Below are 6,702 nucleotides of genomic sequence, written 5' to 3' on the forward strand. Positions count from 1 at the left end.
TTGCAGAATGTTCGTGAAGATATCATATGCCAGGGATGTCAATTTGGAAAATCACACCGTCTTCCTTTCCAAAGGTCAACAAATCGCAGGTCAACAATGTTTGAGCTGATTCACACATATTTGATGGGTCCGATGAAGACAACAAGCTATGGTGGTTTCCGGTATGTCATGATATTTGTTGTTGATTATTCAAAATATGCGTGGGTTAAATTCTTGGTAGATAAAAGTGAAACTTTAGCAAAATTTGTTGATTTTCAAACTGATGTGGAGGAGGAGTTTAAAAAAGATATCAAATGTTTACGGAGTGACAATGGTGGCGAATTCCTATCGAATGAGTTTATCCTTTTGCCTTGAAAAAGGTATTCAAAGACAAATGACATGTCCCCATACGCCCTAGCAGAATGGTGTTTCTAAAAGAAAGCTGGCTCATCTCACGTATGTAAGTCTCTCCTGGCTACACGACAAAAATCTTCCTCGAGAGCTTTGGGCAGAAGCTTTTCGGTGTGCTTGCTATGTGATAAATCGCCTACCCCCTGGCCTGGTAAGGAAAAGTCTCCTTTTGAAAATTTGTATGCTGACAAGCCGGATGTTAGCTATCTTCGTGTATTTGGTTCAATTTGTTATGTCCATGTTCCTAAAGCTACTCGTACTAAACTAGACCCGAAAGCAAAGGTATGTATCTTTGTAGGCTATGACATACAAAGGAAAGGATGGCGTTGCATGGATCCTGAAACACATAAAATAACCGCTTCACGTGATGTTGTATTTGATGAGGTGTCGTCCTATTACACTACTAAGAATAATGTGGTTCATCATCAAGAAAAGGTTCAGCTTTCTCATGATCTTTCAGATGATGAACTAACTTCAGCACAAGGAGACTCAAACGACAATGTCAGTTCAGATTCAAGTAGAGACAGAAGAGAAAGGAGGCAGCCATCTTATCTTCAGGACTATGAGGTACACTTAAATAATTGTACTGTTACATCATGCTTCTTTACAGAAGAATCTGATCAATATGAACCATTAACATACGAAGAAGCGAAAGATAAACCTGAATGGGAGCGTGCAATGAAAGAAGAATTTGGAAGCGTTGAGAAAGAATGAAACTTGGGAGTTAATTCCTAGGCCTGACAATTGTGTTCCTGTCACTTGTAAATGGGTGTACAAGCTAAAGAAAAAATCATATGGAAGTATCGAACGATACAAGTCCAGGCTAGTTGCACGTGGTTTTTCTCAAAGCTATGGGCTGGATTATGAAGAAACATTCAGTCTGGTGGCAAAGACCTAAATGGGAGCGTGCAATGAAAGAAGAATTGGAAGCGTTGAGAAAGAATGAAACTTGGGAGTTAATTCCTAGGCCTGACAATTGTGTTCCTGTCACTTGTAAATGGGTGTACAAGCTAAAGAAAAAATCAGATGAAAGTATCGAACGATACAAGGCCAGGCTAGTTGCACGTGGTTTTTCTCAAAGCTATGGGCTGGATTATAAAGAAACATTCAGTCCGGTGGCAAAGATGGTGACACTGCGATCAACAATTGCTCTTGCAGCATTCCAAGGGTAGAAGTTATGGCAACTTGATGTGAAGAATGCATTTCTTTACGGTGAATTAGATCGTGAGGTGTTCATGGAGCAGCCTAAAGGATATGTTTCGAAGGATTATCCAGATTATGTTTGTCGATTGAAAAAGTCTATATACGGTCTTCGACAGTCATCACGTTCTTGGTACGGTAAAGTTGCTCAGTATCTACTCTTTTGTGGTTTTAGAGCTTCTGAAGCAGATTCTAGTTTATTCGTTAAAATAAAATCAAATGTTCACTTGATTGTACTCGTATATGTGGATGATATGATTATCACGGGAAATAATGGAGATGAAGTTGCTATGTTGATAAATGAGTTATCTGTACGTTTTGAGTTAAAGAATCTGGGAGAAGCTAGTCGATTTCTTGGTCTTGAAGTGGAGAAGTCAGCTAATGGTTATTTTATCTCTCAAAGAGCTTATGTAAAAGATCTGTTGCGTCGCTTTAACATGGAGGAGTCTAAAGAAAAGGCTATTCCAATGGAGCAGGGCCTGAAATTAACAAGTAGTGGAGGTGTTCCACTAAATGATGCAACACCATTTCGACAACTTGTGGGTAGTTTAATTTATTTAACTATCACAAGGCCTGAACTTTGTTACTCGGTTTGTGTGGTATCATAATTTATGCAGCATCCTACTTATCAACATTGGGATGCGGCGAAAAGGATTCTGCGATATATTAAAGGCACTCTGAATTATGGTCTGATGTATAGAAAGTGTGAAAAGATTCAACTAGTTGGGTACACAGACGCGGATTGGGCAGGTAGTGTAGAAGATAGGCATTCAACTACTGGATATTGTTTTAGTATGGGTTCATCAATGGTGTCCTGGTGTAGCAAGAAACAACCAGTTGTTGCTTTGTCGAGCACAGAAGCAGAGTATGTGGCAGCAAGCATCGCGGCACTGGAGTGTGTTTGGCTAAAAGGATTGATAAGAAGTATGCTTGGTGAGTTTAATTATGATGTGCAGTTTAAGTGTGATAATGAAAGTGCTGTCAAGTTATCACTTGGAGTAGTTGATCGCAAGTTTGCACTAAGGAGGGGTATTAAAAATAACTAGTGCAAATTATTTCTTTTATTTATTTTGTTCTAGGTTTTATTTTTTGTAGAAGTTGTTTAAGTCAATGCTAGTTGGATAAGGTTGTTCCTGTTTTTTAGCATTTTGAATAAGTCTTAAGAAGTTGAGAAATAAGTGGCGTAGTGGAGCATTTCTAGTATGTTTAGTTTTCAGTTTCAGTGATATATAGGTGATAGGTCTGCTTGTATTTGAACTAATGAAGTTTGATCAGACTCATTTTTTTTCCTCTCTCGTGTGTTCATTGTTTTGCCTTTATAATTGTTTGTAGAAGGCTTTACTTTTCTTCTGTTTTGTTTTATACTAGTGAATTAGCGATACTGCCAAATAACCATGTTTAAGAACTTGTGTAGCTTAGGATAAACATATTCGCTGAATACATAATATAAAACCCAATAAATTGTACACGAAATGAACAATAAAAAATAATTTAGTGTTTAGCGGATCATTGTACAATTTATAATTTAGCCAACCTGTTAGTGTAAGTGCCCTAGAGGCAATACATTGTTCTTTTAAACCTTTATGTCAGTTGATTCATTCAATAAATGTATTTATTATGATCTAAATTACTGCGATATTTTGTTAGCATAATAAATGTCCTTAGAATCATGATACATATTATATAGTTTAAGTACATGACTTGAACTTGAGATTATATAATATATCATATTCTTAAAGGTCCCTAGTCGAGTATTATTATATAGGACAATAACAATACACAGATAGACTAGTATGTTGTTTGACAAGATAACCACATCTCATTGGTTATAAGTATGTGGATACTAAAGTCAATACATAGGTACATGTAAGAGTACATGGTACTGGACAGACCCACAGTGAGATTCTTCATGTTTAATAAATTCATAAGAAAGACTCACAGTGATAATGGTGTAAAGATCCTTTGACTTGAAATCATTATATTTCTATACGAGGATTAATATACTTTGACTACATTAAAAGTTACCTTTGACCGAGTGATGATAAAAGTGGACATCGGGTATATCATGAGTCGTATGAGAAATATGAATGATAGATAAAGGATTTAACCCTCCTCTAAAGAGGAGAGATATTATTGGCCTCTTGATTGACTAAACTGCTTTTGGTTTAGCTTCCAAAACTGGTGCATCATCTGTCACATCAACCCATGTGCTTCTTGTCTTTTACTTGACTTGTAGCTGTCAATTGTTTAACAATCAATTGCTAATATTATCAATCAATAATATCTTTGAACTAGCAATTGATAACCTTCTTGATTTATCGATTGATAGCCTTCCTTAATTATCAATTGATGTATTATGCAGCGATTGATAAACTCTTCAATTTAGCCATTGATACTTCATGACTAGCGATCGATCTTCACTTCACTTGGATAGATTACACGACTTCAAATATTTACAATTATGTCACCCTATCTTTACATCCATTAATAGATCAACTGCTAATCTAAAAGTATACATTATTAACATATCGATCGCTAAGATGCTCCATCTTTGTTACAGTACCTCATCATCGATTGATGGGTGAATCTGACCGATTGCTACTGCCTCAGCATGCTAGCAATTGATCAGCTACATTCATTTTTATTCTAAGTAAGAATAAAACACTTTGTATCATCAAACATCACATATTCCTAACAACATCCTCAAGAAATCTAGCATTTCCCGTTTCGAAAAAGGACTTTGTCAAAGGATCAAAAAAACTTGAAACACTTTATTTTTTCAGGATACCCAACAAAATAGCAACTAACAGTTCTTGAGTCTAGTTTATTTTCATGCGGCTTATAAGGCCTTGCCTCAGCTGGACAACCCCAAATATGAAAATTCCTGAGACTAAGTGTTTTATTAGTCCATAATTCATAGGGGGTCTTAGCCACTGCTTTGCTAGGTACTCTATTTAAAATATATGTTGCAGTCTTAAGTGCATCACCCTAGAGTGATTCTGGTAAAGAAGAATGATTAATTATACTTCTCACTATATCCTTAAGCGTTCTGTTTCGTCTTTTAGCAACACCATTCATGCGTGGTTGCCCAGGCATTGTATACTGTGGGACGATCCCGCATTCCTCTAGGAATTTTGCAACAGGTCTAGGACGTTGTTCTCCAGATCCATCATACCGACCATAATATTCACCTCCACGATCAGATTTGACAGCTTTAATTGTATTACCACGCTATTTCACAACTTCAGCTTTGAAGACCTTAAACATGTCCAAAGACCGTGACTTTTCATGAATTAAATATAAGTACCCATAGCGAGAATAGTTGTCTATAAAAGTGATAAAATACTGTTGACCATTCCAAGAAGCTGTAGGAAATAGACCACATATATCAGTATGTATCAACTGTAAGATTTCAATACTCCTATTGGCACTAAATTTCCTTTTGTTTGTCTGTTTTCCCTTGATACATTAAATACAAACATTAAGGTCTGTATAATCAAGGGGTTCGAGAATTCCATGAGATACAAGTCTCTTAAGTCTTCCTTTTGAGATATGTCCTAAACGCTTATGCCATAACATAGCTGAATTCTCCTTTGATAATTTGCGTTTTGCACCTCTTGATGTTATGTGCAAGGTTTCATTAGATGAAGCAATTGTGTTCAACATATATAAATTATCAATCAAAGAACTAGTCGTAACCAAAGTGGAATTAAGAAATAGACTAAATTTATTATCTCCAAATGAACAAGAGTAACCGTATTTGTCCAAAATAGAAATAGAAACCAAATTCCGTCTAAAATAAGGTACTACATAAGTCTCTCTTAATTTAATAAAATGACCAGTATCAAAAGGAAAAAAAAAGTGCCAATGGCTTCAACGGAACTGCATTGCCATCACCCACATAGATGAATCTTTCATCATCACTTGGTTTCCGTCTCCAAATGCAACCCTGCATAGAAACACTTGTGTGAGTAGTAGCACCGGAATCCACCCACCAAGTATTACTAGGCACAGAAGTCAAATTAACTTCAGAACAAACAAAGGTGAAAAGTCTACCTTTCTTTACACGCCAAGCAACGTATTTGGGACATTCACGTGCCCAGATTTCTTACAAAAGAAGCATGAAATTGCTTGATCCTGAGTCTTTTGTTTGTTAGGCTGTGACCGTCCCACTGTAGTCTCTTTATCCTTAGTCCTCTTTCAGTTGTTAACCTTTGAGTTAGTTGCAACATGAGCACTTTCAGTCTTGTCATGCTTCAACCTCTCTTCCTCTTGCACACAATGTGAAATGAGCTCATTAAGAGTCATCAGACATACCGCCCCTGAATGTTGCAGGAATACTGCGTTTTACCATCATTAGACTTAAGCGATTCGAACGCTCCCACTTCTCAAAGTTCGATTTATCAGTAGTAGAAATTTCATCCATAAGAGAAGCAGGTCGTTTCATTCCATATAGCATAGTCTAAATCCATGCAGCAGCGAACTAGCAGAACGTTCTCTTTCCAACTCTTAAAGTTTGTGCCGTTAAGCACGGGAATGGAGTTCATGTCGGTAGTTATATTAGAAGCAGATGCAGTAACTAGCTGATAGGGAACAAAATAGAACAAAAGCTCACATAATAGAAATTCATGTCATACGCATACAAAAATAATGAAGCATATAAGACATAGAATTTCGGTTAAAGTAGTTTGTATGTGGGCCCATATTGACAAGATACCTAACACAACATTAATTTTTAGTCTTTGGACAGAAATATTAACTTGCAAGTGGTACTCTCCACGCAGAAATCAAATATTAATAATAAATTCGGTCAAGTAATAACCTTCCTTTGGGCCGGTATATTACTGTAACACCCCAGTCCCACATCAAGGAGTGTGGAGACTTTAGTTCAGTTTATAAGCATAAGTATTACTACTAATTGCACCAACAAATCATGATCTTTTGGGGGCCTGTGGTGGGCTTGTGGATTACTCAAGTTGTTGCAGTTGAGCCAGTATATTTCGGCTTATTTTCGGATTCGGATTTCGGGACCTGACTCGATTTTTGAAAAAGACTCGAAATTTGACCCGGGTTGACAACAAATAAACAAGAAAATAAAATATGAATAATATA

The sequence above is a fragment of the Daucus carota genome, chromosome 9 (assembly GCF_001625215.2).
Source record: "Daucus carota subsp. sativus chromosome 9, DH1 v3.0, whole genome shotgun sequence".
Classification (NCBI taxonomy): domain Eukaryota; kingdom Viridiplantae; phylum Streptophyta; class Magnoliopsida; order Apiales; family Apiaceae; genus Daucus; species Daucus carota.